The following is a 16,434-nucleotide window of genomic DNA, read 5'->3' as shown; positions in this document are numbered from 1 at the left end:
AGGGGGCTCCCAGTGAGCTTGAGGTCTGCCCTGCGTATCTCATCCTGAGGTACCTAAGGAGGTTGGCATCTATAACAAACTATGCCTCTTTTCACTGGCATAAGAGACAGGCAATGCCTTTGACGCCTTGAAATCTGTCACCTATCTGTGAAAGGTTATTCCTCCTCATTAAGTGACAACATAGAAAGTTCACCTCAAAGAGCCTGGCACTGGAGGTACGCAATGAAGTTCATTTCCTGCATCCCATTTATTCTCTTTCCCTGAAGATAACAACATTACATGTAGAATTAAACAGCTTCCAGGCAAAAGGGGAAACATTAGCTTTTCTTTATCAGTCGATGGTCTTAAAAGTCTAAGTGAATTTAAAGTCTTACGTTTCAAAAACCAAACCAAAGTTAAGGGTAGCAAAATGTCATGTGCGGCCCACCAATATCTTAGGAAGAGTTGAAGGTGAAGTAGTTCTGCTTGCTACCTATTGTTTAATGATGAAGGAATTTGATAATATTTCTTATGGGTTAAAAGAGGAGAAAAAACTAGCTTATGGACAGTATTTACAGGGAAAGAAAGTAAAGAAAAAAGCCATGTAACAAATGTCAACCTATGTTAGGGTGGGCTTGCGTGGGAGAGTGGGGGTGCCACGAGCAGACCCCCTTTACACAAAGACTTGCTCCCACCTGCAGAGGACATGGTCAGCAGGCAGCCTCCAGAGGCCAGCTCCTTTCAGGGGGCCTCAGCTGCCGAGAACTGCTTGACCTGAGGCCATGCCTCATTGGGCAGCCCGTATGGCCACTGAATGGGGGCAGGGGTGGTAATAAAGGCCCATACATTCGGCAGGATGTGAGACCACACTGCTGAGCAGTTCTCCTCCCAGAGCCTCCTCTAGATTGGCAAAGGAATTGTCAACCCTCCACCGCAGTTAATATCTCATCCCACAAACTCTGTCTCAGCATCTTCTTCAGAGAACCACACCTGCAACAAAAGTGTTACATTTTCCCAAGAAGTATGAGTATGTACTTTGCCTCGGTTTCTCTCTGGCCTTTAACACAGTGCTAAACATGAGAGCTGTCATAGATCAACCGGGCTGATTTCAAACTCTAACTTACATCTCAACCGTTCCGTCCACCCTCATCCTCCAATGTGCCTTCCATGAGCCTTTTACTCAAGCAGCACAGGTTTGCTTGCCTCCCGTCTTTAAAAGCCACTGTTCTGCTGCCAGAGGGAAATGCCCATCCCATCCCTTGCTGCCCAAACTTAACTAATCCAGGCTGAGCCATGAGTCACAGCACTTATTTGGTGTTGACTTTGGCAGAGATGATTTTTTTTTCCTATCAGGTGCAATAAAACTTGCAAACAGAGAGTAAAAGCACAGCCAAGCCCTAGCCCAGCTCAGCCTGAGATATTGGGGACCAGGCTGGACAGGATCAGCTTCAGGTGGAAGGCGCTCTGGGCCTGTAATCTGAGGAGGCTTGATCTACCATCCCAGCTCTCAGTTAATCATTCATTCCAATAATTTTTATGGGTCACTGTCCTAGGCAGCTGGAATATGTCACTGAATAAAATAATCATCTTCCCTGTCCTCAGAGCTTACTGTCCAGGGTCAGATACAAAAATCCAACACACGGCAGATAACCACAACTGCCCGCACAGGACACTCACAGAATGCAGTGGCGGGAGACCAAGGCGAGCGATAGGAATCTACTAGCTGCGGGGTCAGGGCAGGCCCCTCTGGAAAAAAAGACATTAAGTTGGGCCTGAAAGGTAACAAGGCATGGGCCATGCGGAGCCAGGGGGAGAGCCTTTCAGGAGGAGGGATGGTCCCCAAGCATTCTTTGTTTGTTGATCAACTAAGTTACTTCTAAGTTGAGGACCAAAATGCAGGAGGGAAGAAAACCATCTTCTAATCAAACAAGAAAATAAGTGCCCTGTTGACTTCTTTTAAGAGTTGCTTTTTGTGTTTTAGCCTACAACTGATTCATTCATATACATATATAAATATAAAATATATTGTATTATATTTTGTATATTATATTTGTATAACATGCAATATATAATATACAAAATATAATATATATAAAATATATATTGCATATACTATAATATATAAAACATACTATAATATTATATATATATATATTCACACACATACATACAGACAGACACACACATATATACCTTTTTGTACTGGTCTGGGCCTAGCAATCACCAATATTATGGCTGGACCACCCCTTGTGGTTCTTATTATGACTGCAAGATACCCTTCAACAAGAATCGTCAGGAAACTTTGAAAAGGTACAGGTTTACTGCTCACAACACCTAGAAATTACACAGCACACCTGGGGCCACACAGCAAGGTCGCAGGTAGAGAGAGAGAAAGAGAGAGAGAGTGCACCCAGAAGCTCTGCGGGGATTCTGTTGTTATTGAGGTTGAGGGTGGTGACCTCGCATTTCCCAGACTCACTCTTAATTGGTGAATTTAAAAGTCAAGAGCGGAAATTTAAAGCATGGGGAAGCACAAAACAAATAAGAAGTCCAAACAGTCACTTACTGAAATCACCCAAGATCTCTAAAACAAAGGGCCGAGGGAGGCAGCTGGGATCTTTATCTACTCTGTGGCCCGCAATGTGTTTATTCCAGATACGGTTTTTTGTTTGTCTGTTTAAGTGGATGAGCCTCTGAAATTGATGTCTCCACAATCAAAGCTTAAGTCAAGCACTCGCACAGCAAAAAAGAAAACGAATGTCAGGACTTACACTACATGTATATAATTTTTAAGTTTTTTAAATAGCCACTTGCAGAGTCCTGAACTGTATATACAGGGGGTGGGCAAACGTAGGTTTACAGTTATAATACAAATAAATAACACAGTAATTAATAAATAATAATACAAAAATAAATTAACAAACAAGTGCTGGCAAGGATGTGGAGAAAGAGGAAAGCTTTTGCTCTGTTGGTGGGAATGCAGACTAGTGCAACCACTGTGGAAAGCAGTAGGGAGATACCTCAAAAAATTAAAAATTGAACTGCCTTATGACCCAGTGATTCCAACTTCTGGGAATTTATCCAGAGAAACCCAAAACACTTAATCCAAAAGAACATAAGCACCCTTATGTTCATTGCAGCATTATTTACAATTACCAAGATATGGAAGCAGCCCAAGTGTCCAGCAGATGAGTGGATGAAACAACTATGGTACATTTACACAATGGAATACTACTCAGCCATAAAAAAGAAATCTTTACCCTTTGCGACAGCATGGATGGACCTGGAGAACATTATGCTAAGTGAAATGAGCCAGTTAGAGAAAGACAAATACCATATGATTTCATTCATATGTGAAATTTAATGAGCAAACTGAACCAACAAGGAAAACGGAGATAGACTCATAAATAAGGAGCAGGCTGACAGCTCCGGGAGGAGTGGAGGGACTGAGCAAAAAGGAAAAAAGACTCATGGATACGGAAATCAGTGTGGTGATTTTAGGGGGAAGGGAGATATACGGGGGATAAATTATAATGGAAAAAAATTAAAAAAGAGAAAATAAACGAATAAGCTTTTTTGTGTATTCACAACTATAAACATACTTTTGCCCACCCCTGTATTATTTATGGCTCTGTGCTTTTGCGCATTTGATATTCTCTGCCTAGAATTATTTCTCCACTGCCCACTCACAGGGCCCTTTCTTGCTTATTCTTCATGACTCACTTTAAGCATCTCCTTGTTTTTAATAGCATTTTAAAAATTGAAATATACTTCATATGACATAAAACTCACCATTTTAAAGCACACACTTTAGTGGCTTTTGGAATATTCACTATGTTTTGCAACCATTACCACTCTCTAATTCCAGAACATTTTCATGACCCTAAAAGAACTTCAGTACCTGTTAGTCCGCCCCATCCCTCGACAACCACTTATCTGCTTTCTGTCTCCATGGATTTGCCCATTCAGGGCATTTTATGTCATTGCAATCATACAGTATGGGGCTTATTGTGTCTGGCTTCATTCATTTAGCATATTTTCAAGGTTTATTCTTGTTGTAGCATGGATCAGCATTTTATTCGTCTTCATGGCTAAATAAAATTCCAGTGTGTAGCTACACCAGCTTTTGTTCATCTGTTCTTCAACCGATAGGTATTTGGGTTGTTTCTACTTTTTGACTGTTCTGATAATGCTGCTACGAACATCTGTGTACAAGTTTTTGCAGGAACACCTGTTTCCATTCTCTCAAGTATATACTTGAAGGTGGAATTGCTGGGTCTTATGGTAATTCTGTGTTTAGCATTTTGAGCAACTGCCAAGCTGTTCTCCCCAGAGGCTGCACCATTTTACATTCCCACCAGCAATGTATGAGGATTTCAATCTCTCTACATCTTTGTCAATACTTGCTACTGTCTTTTTCTAAAGCATTATTTTAGACGTTTTAGTGGGTGCAAAGTAATCTCTCATCCTGGTTTTATACTTTCTAAATAGGACTTGCATTTCCCTAATGATTAATAATGTTGAACATTTTTCGTGTGTATCTTCTTTAGGAAAATGTCTATTCAAGTCCTGTGGCTGTTTTTAAATTGGATTGTTTGTCTTTTTGTTGTTGAGTTGTAAGTTATTTATTTATTCAAAATACTAGATCCTTATTAGATACATGAATTACAAATATTTTCTCCCATTCTGTAGGTTGCCTTTACACTTTCTTAATGGTGGACTTTGACACATAAAAGTTTTTAAGTTTGATGAAGCCCAATTTATCTATTTTTTTAATTGCTTTTGCTTTGGGTGTCATATCTAAAAAACCATTGGCTAATACCAGGTCTTTTATTTTTAAATAGGGAACCAGAGAGCTGGGAGAGTACAGGAGTAGCCTCATTTCCTGAATGTCAAGGGCGTCTCTCTTCCGAATCCAAACAGTTAAAAGCATTAGGTAATGCTCCCTCTGAAGTGAGATATGTGCCCAACATAATTTGCATTTTGACCAATTTTCAAAAATTATACCAGGAGTATATTTAAAATCTTTTTGAGCTCTCTAAGCTCATTAAACCTCAAGGGTAAAAATAAGCCTGCAAAACTATTTGTGAATAAAAACAAACAAATTTTTGCATTTGGATTCAGCATCAGGCCAGGTTTCTTAAAGAACTCAATGATCTAGTTGGAAAGCTAGATATAATACCAAAGAATCACAGTATAATTCAGTATTAAACTTTGTGATTCAGACTTTAAGTATCATAGAAATTCAGAGGCTTTGTGGCTGGAGAGACCTTGAACACTGAGCAGAATATGATGCGTTAATGGGTAGATTTCCTCAGAGAAGAGCATCCCAGCCAGGGAAGGGCCATGCGAGCACTGTACCTAGAAATAGGTCCTGATGTATAACAAGGTGAGGGGATTTGAAGCTTCTTGACCTAAGGGGAGTATTTATGTTGGGACATTGTGGGGAAATAATCAGAGGTAGAACCAAATTACTAGATTTTGCTATTCTATGCACACACTGAAGAAAAATTTAGATACAATCACTATCCGAGTTGACTGGGAATTGGGGACTATTTATAGAATCAGAGATTGGATGGGATCTTGAATGGTTGGACTTCATGTCTCTGGGCTGAGGCAGGATAAAGAACAAGCCATCCTAGTCTGATTTTAAGCTATATTTTAAAGTTTCTAGATATATAGACTCTAATATTCATGGTAACTTTTCAATTCCAAAGCAACTTTCACATCAGAAAATGTGTCCCATTGTGTACCAAAGTACTGTATCTCTCATTGTGACCTAAGCTCCATGCATTTGTTAGGTCCTAGTGAAAATTAGGAACAGATGCTCAGCCTCCATCCCATTAGCTACTCCAAGACTGGGCTACTGCCACTCAATTCCTCCTTCCATGTATTAAATGGCACTCATCTGTGCGTACTTAGAAAACTGCTTCTGCTTCAGATTATTTTAAAGATTCTTCAGCTTGACTCATAGTAAATAAACTTAGATGGCTTGATTCCCTCTACTCTTTTCCTATCATCAATTCCTCCCCCCTACTGCTTCCTAAAACCCTGGTTTCTCTCAATAACTCGTGTGTAATCTCGGGAACGCCAGTTTCTATTTCGTCCAGGTGGATGGCCTTGTGGAAGGAGCAGGTGTCTAAGAGTCAGAGAGGCTTAGATCCCAGTGTGATCCCCCATGACCCAAGTTTCCTTATTCACAAAAGGATAGTATCAGCCTTACTTCTATTTAAAATCTTACGTTTCAAGAAATTGAGATTTTGTTCATTATTTTATCAAAGCCTATATTTTTACTATGTATACACACCTATGATAAAGTTAATTTAAGGAGTTTATACCCTTTGTGACAGCATGGATGGAACTGGAGAACATTATGCTAAGTGAAATAAGCCAGCCAGTGAGGGACAAATACCACAGGATCTTACCTTTAACTGGAACATAATCAACAGAAGAAAAAAAGCAAACAAAGTATAACCAGAGACATTGAAGTTAAGAACAATCTAACAATAGCCAGAGGGGAGGGGGAAAGGACAGTGGGGAGAAGGGTTTTCAGGAACTACTATAAAGGACACATGGACAAAACCAAGGGGGAGGGTGGAAGCAGGGGAGGAGGGAGGTGGGTTTGGCTGGGGTGGGGTGGAGGGATGGAGAGAAAAGGCAGACAACTGTAATTGAACGACAATAAAATAATTTAAAAATTGAAAAAAAAACCTACCACCAAAATTAGGGGTGAGTAAGGATTGTCTGTTGACCAATGATGTATATTTTAAGTTATTTATTTTTAAACCATGCAATACGTTTACATATGTAAGCTTTTAAAAAGGTAAAATGATATCTGGGAAAAGCGTTTCCTCTCACCCTGCCCTCCGGCGGGCAGCTGGGGGACTGGTTTCCTGTCAGCTTCCATAGGTACTTCATACATACTCCAGCACACACACAGCGTTTTCTTTTTTTCCTCCCCTTTTAGCCAAAGAGCAGCATTTCCCCCCCAGTGTTGCTCTGCACTTAGCTTTTTATTGACTATACCTTGGAGAGCATTCCATAGTAATACAGAAGGTGTTTCCCATTCTTTTTAAATGGCTGTGTGTACCATAATTTACTCAATAATGTCCTATGGATGGAAGTTTAGGTTGTTTCCAAAACATTCTTATTAAAAGAAATACTTCAATTAAAAACAATGGCCTTGCTCACAGACCATTTTGTACATGTGCAATATATCTGCCATATATATTTCTAGAAGTTATTGCTGGCTCAAATGGTAGGTACATTTGTCATTTTTATAGATATTGACAATTATCTGATTCCCTGTTTCCATGCATTCTCACCAATACATCATTTAATTTTAATAATGTATAAAAATAGGAAGCTCATGTTACGCTTACTCTAATTACAGATGGATACAGTAAAAATTATAGATCTGTGTGTGAGCGTGGGTTAGCCTGCATGCATATCTTTCCCAGCCCTGTCCCTAGAGTCTGTCCTAGAAGCAATAACACCTCACACCCAGCACCGAGGTTTTGATTTCTAACACCGTTTTCCTGTACAAGGAATCAGGATGCCGTGAAGCAATGGCTAACAGCAGTGCTGTGGCAGGAAATGCACAGGAGGACCTGATGCATCTGGCAGTGCCAGAAAGTGGTGTTCAGAAACAGAAGGATGCAACAGAGCTGGCCTGAAAGAGCTCCCAATGGCCAAAACTGCAGCCATTTGAGTGCCACAATAGGTAACGTGGTATAAGCTGTAACCCAAGTACAGACTAACTGTCCATAAGTCCATGCTGCCACAAATAAATGGTTGAGTAAATAAATAAGTAGGGGAGAAGAGACGTGTTTCCTATACACAAGAGCTACAACTAATTTATGTAGACACTTCCTCCTGGAGGACATAGAGCTTAACTCTCCACCCCTTGAATGTGGGCTGTGCCTAGTGGCTTGCTTCCGAGTAGTACAGGTAAGTGTAAGAAAGTAAATTTACAGCTGAGGAACATGGCAAACACTACAACTAGCCAGGGGATCCAGATTAACATGGTCAGTGATAAATCACGCTGAAGGTAGGCACCCTTGACACGATGCTGTAAGAATGACCCTTGTTTCGATGGTCCCTCCCCCCAAATCCATAACCCCTGACGAGGGAAACATCATCAGACAAACCCAAAGTGAGGGACCTTCTTTAAATACCTGAGCAATATTCTTCAAAATGTCACAGTCATCAAACACAAGGAAAGTCTGAGAAGCTTTCACAGCCCAGAGGAGCCTAATGAGACACGGTGGCTAAATGCGATGTGGTGTCCTGGACGGGGCTCTGGAAGAGAAAAAGAACATCGGGGGAAACTAAGGAAATCAGAATAAAGTCTGGTTTAGTTAATAGTATCGTACCAATATGTGTTCATCTGGTGTGACAAACGTATCACGGTAATGTGTGGTGTTAACAATACGGGAAACTCTCCACACTATCTTTGCAACCCTTTTGTAAATCTGAAACTATTCTAAAATTTAAAAATTATTCTTACAAAAGAATTTGTAATAGATTTTCAAACGGGTATGTGCTTGAATCAGAATTTCCACAGAGTGGTAAATAACAGAGACCAGTGAACACCAGAGGAAGCATCAGTCCCATGTGTTGGAGGCCGTCGTATTTTTGGCGCAGTGGGTGAACAGAAAGCCTAGCGGGTAACGCGTAAGAGCTTCAGATGCCCGCAGCTGTGTTCACATCCCAGCTCCACCGCTAGCTGTCTAACCTGGAGCAACTTACCCGCTCACTCTGAACCTCACTTCCTTTATCTGTTACCCTCGGATAATAAAACTAGATGCCTACTTTCTAGGGTTATTCTCCAGAAACAAAACGATGTGCGTTCTCCAGAAGAACCCTGGATAGTAGTATTAAAGCACTTAGTACAGTACATCATGTATAATAATTGTGTACTAATGCTGGTTGCAATTATTGCATTGCATTTGTTATTATTAAGTGAAAAAAAATTTAAATCCCAGAGTATTCTCTGGACTGGGGCAAACCAATTTTGGCTGAAGTCAGAAGCAGCCTCCTTCCAGCTGATGAATGTTTTAGGTCTGTCCCCATTCAGCCAGCATTCCAGCCACTCTCCAGACCCAAGGACGGCCCACCGCTGGGCAGTGCTCCAGGAAATCCCTGATCCAGATCCAGACTGCTGGCTGAGTTGGCAGCCAGGGTGCAGCCTGATGTGTTCATCCCGAAGAATGGGTGCTTTTTTCCATTTCCTCAGGAAATACAAACTTGATTGAGATATGTGTTTTGTTTGTGTTTGTGCTGATATAATGTCTGCTTATTTGACACCACTCCAGCATTTCCTAGACATCAGAGAAAATAAGTTTGGGATGATATGTTCATGGTAATGAATACACCAAACCCAAAGTCCTGCAGTGGTCCCATCCCGAGGTGATCGCATGCCCGCTGTGGTCCCTCCGACCCAAAGGCAGCACCAGAAACTGAGTCACACAATTACATGTTCTGGGTGGCAAGTGTTTCTCTTGAGTTATATCCTTCAAATCTGCCTGCTTTCCTCTAACTTCCATTGTTCTCCCACTTACACACAGTATTTTGTTGAGTCGATTTTCTATATAAAAATTGTAGCAGCCCGATTCTCTCAAAGACAAACAGCTTGCTTCAGTGGTTGACAAAAACAGATTATCCTTTAGTGTGTTGTTAATGTCTGGAATTTACCAAGACCTTAAAGTGGTTGACAGGAATCAACTTTGATTTATAAGAGTTATTAAATTGTTGTGATATAGAAGTGTTCGTATTATTTATCTCATCCTTCCTATGTGTCCTAATCTACCTCTCCCACTTGAAGAATAGTCATCTGGCTTTTCCTTCATCCTTGCCCTCATTTCTTCTTTCAGTATGCCTTTTACCCATTAATAAGTATTTCTTGTAGTTATATCCTGAAGGTATTAAGCTGGACTGATATGCTGAGCAAACCATATTTCCTCTCTATAGAGAGAAATAAACCACAATCGGTCATCAGCATGACTCACCCAGGCTTTTACTACCACACCCAAACCGCATGTTCCTGCAAATACTTTGGTTAGATTTAACGAAGAAAGGAAGTCATCATGCAGAGTAAGATTTTGTGTATCAACATATGCCTAATGTCCCCTCTCTTTGGTGTTTATAATACTCTTGCTCCTTCTTGTTTCAGATCACCTCACACCACATAAATAATGGCATTGGGTTTATTTGTATATTTCCCCCATATATTTCTGTTGTTTGAGGCTCAGATTGTCATGTGAGGACAATGTGCTCTTTCCAAGAGGCTCCTCAGTGGACAGCACGCCCATCCAATGTCCAGATTTCTTTTTATTGAAAAAAGTATCTCTTCAATTACAACACTCAGGGTCATTCTGGGCACTTGCATAGTCTTGGTTTGTTTTTAATGCAGTGCATACGAGAGTGGGAGAGGAGAGAGTTGAGAGCATGCAGCAGGACTGTGCGGAGTGTCCTCCCAGCACGCTCCAGTTCCTCCTCCCCGGAGTAGTTTCCTAGAGCCCATTATGGCCTCATCACTCTACTCCCTTCCTCCCACTGAGAGATGATGGGACCAAGGGTAGGCCTGACTTGAACTGACTCAAACAGGTTTGCTTTCCTCATGGGGATGTGGGGACTGGATAGGGAAACTAAGGAGACAGGCTTCTAAGTGGCAGCACCTGTAACAAGCATGTGGCCTTGGGATTCCTGTGGGAAGTGACAACCCAGAAAGCCAGCCTGCACAGAAAGATCATACACAGCAGGTCCTGGAGGGAAGCAGAGAGATAGAGGGAAACAGAGGAGGCTAAGCTTCCTTGGAGCCTTCCAGCTCTGAGTTCCAGTCTGCGGTGAGGCCCCAGCTGCATTTCAACTCTTTAGTTCTGGGAGGTCCCTTATTTCCTTGTAACTAATTTGTCCTCTTTGTTTTTGTCTGAACTTACACAGTTGACTTTTTCTGATACTTAACAACAAAAGAGTCTCAGCAAACTCAGCATAACTAGAAAATCACTCCTCTCACTACTGCACATCACATCCGTTATTCTCTTTATGGAGAACGACTGTGGGCCACCAATCAAACCCACTCCTCCCTGTTTGATTCACAGAGGTGATAAAGTTTCCCTAAACCCTCCTTTTACCTGTGTCCATCCTTGCCCCAGCCTTACTTGCCCTTCCCACAGGAAGTCAGCTCTCTCCCCCCTCGGGAGTCTCCCCACTGACACACGCGCGAGCCACTCTCCTGTCCCTTTCCCTGCAGTTTTCCACGTTGCACTTCCTGGACAGTCTTGTCCCCTGGTTATCTAACTCCTGCATATTCTTCAGGGGCCAGCACAAGCCCGCCTACCATGAGGCCTGGCCAATCCACTCACCTCCACAGTTTTCTCTTCCTTTTCTGAGAGCTTCAAATAATTCTAATACATATTTATTGACAACAAAAATATTCAGGTTCCTATATTAGGTGAAAATGCATTGACAAAATAGCATGCATATAATGGAGCTATAGATAAAGATAAAGCGATGTATCAATAACTTAACTGCATATTGGGATTTGGGGGTAATTTTATTTCAGTTTTGTTTTTCCTGGTTTTGTTTTCCTAATTATTTCTATGATAAACACATACTGTACAATAAAAATATTAAAAGGAAAAGTCTAAGCTCCTTGACCTGACTTTTAAGGACTTCCATAATTTGAGTCCTTCCAAAATTTAGCACAAACCTAAATGATATTAAATTTTTCTCATTTATTCAGGTTTGCTCTGCTACTGAATGTGTGGCAATATACTTGAAGACTCATATAATACTTTTTTGTCTTTTCTTACTCTTCATATTTCTGTCTCCATAATGCTGATATAATAGTGAGTTACTAATTGATTGACTTATTCTTGAGTAGCACGTAGAAGCTTGTACTATGTGTGAGTGTGTGAGCTCTTTCTGAAAGAGGCAGTAGTCTGCCTTGCGTTGCTGGAGTCCCTGTGACTACCATTTCTGTCACCAGCCTTTTTTTCGCCCCAGGATACTTCAAGTATCACACCTTATATTTTTTATTGCATCATTTTAATATAGGTAAGAAAATCACGTGTCCAGAGGATGCATGTCAAGTGTGAGCCTTAAAATAAACAAATGGTACACACTCATTCGTTGAGCAGGTTCGGCCAAGTGCTGCAAGCGGGGAGGCTCTATGACACAGGAGGTTTACGTGGAGGCTTCACAGAGGAATCTCTAAACATATAGTTTCCACCGTGTAGGAGTGCCATGCGCTGATTGTATCTGCAGCTAAACTTGCAATTAGGCACGACGCTGTGGTTACTCACTTCATTTTCTGCTTTATGTCCTTCCCCCAGGGTTTTAATTGAGCACCATTTAATGCTTTGGCTAAAATGATATTAAACGAATTGTCTTTGCTTAAAAATATCCTTGTGAACCATTTACTTTGATTATCAAACATGGCACAGGCAAACAAAGTCGGGAGGGAAACCGGGTTGTCTAGAACGTCCGTCTGTGACCTGAATCACAAGCTCTCTCCGGACCACCCCCGAGAGTGGTCGCCTGACCTGCCTAGGCCACTCCTGCAGGTAGGATTGGGTGCTGGTGAAGGGCCTGTGCTTTGGGCTCTGTTAAATAAATCTAGGTCTGAATCACAGCTCTGGTACTTAGCTGGGAGCTCGAAGGCAACTCACTTCACCTGTTGGCACCGAGAGGCCATCTAGGACTGTAAACACTGAAATGATCCTCACGGTGCTAGTTGTGGGTCAGAAGATTGTACCATCTGAGAACTAAGCTCTTCATAAGCCCGTACCCCGAGGATGGGAGTTGCAAACCTAAGGGATATCAGCAATGAAAGAAGACAGCTGAGGGCTCTTAGGGAGCTTCCTGGCGAGTAGGTATCTTATACCCACCTCCTTGCCTGCTGTCGGACCCATGGAGCAAAATCTTTCTTTGTTTTAATGTCACTAGATAAAACTAGAAAATAAAAATCTTATTTTCCCTTTATTTTTAACCGTTCTTAGGGGTCACAATTGTGAAATTGTTGTTTCTCGATGTCCAGGTAGTCGTATTAACAGCATGGCTGCTCTGTGAAATAAACTGTTCTTTAGTGGCCCCTCTTGAAGGCAGAAGTCATTATAAGAGGGGGAGAAATTTAATTGAATGAGTAATATTTTCAAAATTAATCTGTTAAAGAGCAACTTGACAACATGCTTTTGCAATACTGATGCCCTCCTCCATTCTCCTTGCAAAATTTTATGATGTTATGTAGCATTGAGGAGCGCAGTGAATGTGAACAGCTGCCTGAGTCCCCTCCAGGAATGAAAGGGCCCTTATCTCAGTTTCTGGAGTGCCACCAGCAGAGAGCACTGATCTTTCGGCTCCCTGTAGAGGTTGCCACGGTTTAAGGGAGCCACCTTCCTCCCCTACAGCCACACCCCTTCCTCCTCAACCATAGCCAGGGACTGCTTGATTTGGGCTTAGAAAGGCTCGGTCCTTTCTTGCCAACTGAGGCCGTCTCTAAAGCGCATCCCCTCTTCATCATTCCCTGCAGGGTTATCTGAGGCTTTTCCTGGGTCCATGTCCCAGCTCAGCCTCTGCCTCTGCCCAGTCCTTACCTCCCTTCTTCAGGCATTTAATCCCAAGAACACTCTATAAGAAAGCCCTGAAAAGGAGATGTACTCTCAGCCCCCTTTGGTCCACGTGGACAAGAAGCAGGAAATTGTGTCAGGCTGAGGAATAGGCCTGAAAGTATTTTGCACACGTTTTACTAACTGGAGGGACACAAAGGATGAGACATAAACCCTGAAGGCCTAACCGTAGGTATGTGTGTGACGCAAGTTCTTGCCTGGTAGCAGTGAACATTTCAAACTACTTCCTCTACTGTTTATTCTCTTTTTTCCTCTTCTGCCTCTGTCCCTCCATCCTCCCCTCTCCATTCTTTCTCCTTCCCTGCCCCTACCCCATCTGCCGTCCACGCACAAGTCCGTTTGATCTGAGAAGCACAGTGCCTTAGTCCGTTTGGGGTGCTACAACAAAATACTGTGGGCCAGGGAGGGAGCTTAGAAACAACAGAAGTGTATCTCTCAGTTCTGGAGCTGGACGTCCGAGTCAGGGTGCCAGCGCGTTTGCATGAGGGACTTCTTCTGAACTGCAGACTTTCTCTATTTCCTCACAGGACAGAAGGGGCAGGGGAGCCCTCTTGGGCATCTTTTATCAGGGCATTAAGCTCCGCCCTCATGACCTAGTCACTTTCCAGAGGCCCCCACCTACTAACGCCATCATTAGGATTCCAACATATGAATTTGAGGGGGACACAAACATTCAGACCATAGCACATAGCACGGCTCCTGTTGTGTAAACCTGTTCTGCAACTAGCTAGCATCTTCCTCTGCTTTGTGCATAGAACTTCACCACTGAAGCCATTCTCCTGTAGAATGCTTCAGTCTACAGTCAGAAGCATGAAGTTCCTATTCAGATATCGGGCTGGCCAAAAAGTTCCGTTAGTTTTTTCCGTACAATAGTTCCAGTAGCACTTAGTTGTCTTTAACTTCATTCAAAACAATTTTGTTAGATTGTATTGTGACAGCTGTCTTATCAGCATGAATTTTTAAAAAACTTATCAAATTTGGCCTTGGCTGCTGCGGCTCAGTGGTTGAATGCCGGCCTGCAAATCAAAGGGTTGCGAGTTTGATTCCCAGTCTAGGGCACACGCCTGGGAGGTGGGCCATGTCCCCAGTAGGGGACGCACAAGAGGCAACCATGCATTGATGTTTCTCTCCTCTTTCTCCCTCCCTTCCCCTCTCTAAAAAATAAATAAAATCTTAAAAATAAACTTATCAAAATTGGTGGATTGTGTGCAACCATTTCAATATTGAAGGTGGAAGAAAATGTGCAACATTTTTGGCTTATTATGCTTTATTATTTCAAGAAAGGTAAAAACACAACTGAAATGCACAAAAAGATGTGTGCAGTGTATGGAGAAGGTGCTGTGACTGATCAAACATATCAAAAATGGTTTGTGAATTTTCTTGGTACTCTTGACATTTTTGCAAAAACAATTCTTGGCTGTGGGGCTGTCTTACACATTGGAAGATGTTTAGCAGCTCCCCTGGCCTCTACCCACTAGAAGCCAATAGCGGGAGATAACCAACATACTCAACACACTCAAAATATCCAGATTAATAAAGTTAAAGTTACAGAAAAAACTAAACAAACATTTTGGGCAAACCGATACACGTGTTACAAGGGAAAGGAGGCTGAGAGCCTTTGCATATTTTGCTAGTTAGTCTTTGCCTACTTACATGAATTTGGTTTCTTTCTGGTTTACTCAGGTAAACATCACTATGGAATGGAGCAAACTTGACTGAGAGTCTCGAGATGGCAGCTAGGACAAATAAGTTTCAGTGCATTTGGAGGACACTGGGATGCCAGCCAGAAGTTTTAGATTTTCTGGGGGTAACTTCCCTTCCCAGGGTACACGCTGGTGTAGAAGTATCACTCAAAGTGAAGGGACTGTCCAAACTGTGAGTAGCTCAGGGAAACTCTCTGTCTCCTCAATTTTACCCACTGGCTGTGTTACCAAAAAACCTCTCAGCTGTCAGATCAAACCGTCAAAGGACCCTCTTCATACATTGTCTGACCCTACTTTGAGTGACATTTGATGCTGTGGACCAGCCTTTCCTTTCAGATGGCCCCCTCCCTCGGCCTTTGGCGCCCACTTCTCTGTTAATTTCCGGCTACCCCACGAAGCTCCGTCTTGGGCTCCACTGTCTTCTTGGGACTCCATCCTGTATTTTTCTAATTTTATATGTTTCCTGATCAGAAGTGATAAATTCCTGAACAATTATGGGGATGAAGAGGAAGAGATAAAATACTTGCAGGGGGTTTCAACTCACTCAAGTCAAACATGGGGGGAGGAAGACGAGCCCCCCCCCCACAGCTCACCCACCCGTAGGTCAGAATGAAATGCCCCTCCTCTGGACCCCACAGCACTCTAAAATACCTCTGCCGGCGGTAGCCCTTATCCCACTGTCACGTGCTTGTTTATTTATTGGTTTGTCTTTCTACTGGACTGTGAGGCCTTCGAGTATAAGAGGTCCCTGGTACCTCCGCAGAGCCTGACACATAGCAGGCATCCTGTTACTGAGTGAATAAAGGAATGCAATTCTTATAATGTGTGCAAATAAAAATGTAGCAGAGGTTGCCATACATATTTAAAATGAGCTTCCCCAAGATGCTCAGATGCTGGTGCTGGTATTAAAATTTCAAGTTCCTCACTGACTACAAGAGAAAGTGAGACTGTCATGCTCTTCTTCAACTGCTTTGAAATTCTTCTCTACTCATAGTCGTCAAATCAATGCCTGACTTAGCCTGCAAATGTTCTGCTTACATGGGTTTCCTAAACAAAGCCTAAGGGCTAAGGTCATTATCTCTTACAGATTCTGGTATCGACTACATCACAAACACAGTGTA

This window comes from Desmodus rotundus, chromosome 1, assembly GCF_022682495.2.
Source record: "Desmodus rotundus isolate HL8 chromosome 1, HLdesRot8A.1, whole genome shotgun sequence".
NCBI classification, from domain to species: domain Eukaryota; kingdom Metazoa; phylum Chordata; class Mammalia; order Chiroptera; family Phyllostomidae; genus Desmodus; species Desmodus rotundus.
The sequence above is the reverse complement of the archived record's forward strand: the minus strand, read 5'-3'. Positions refer to the sequence as shown.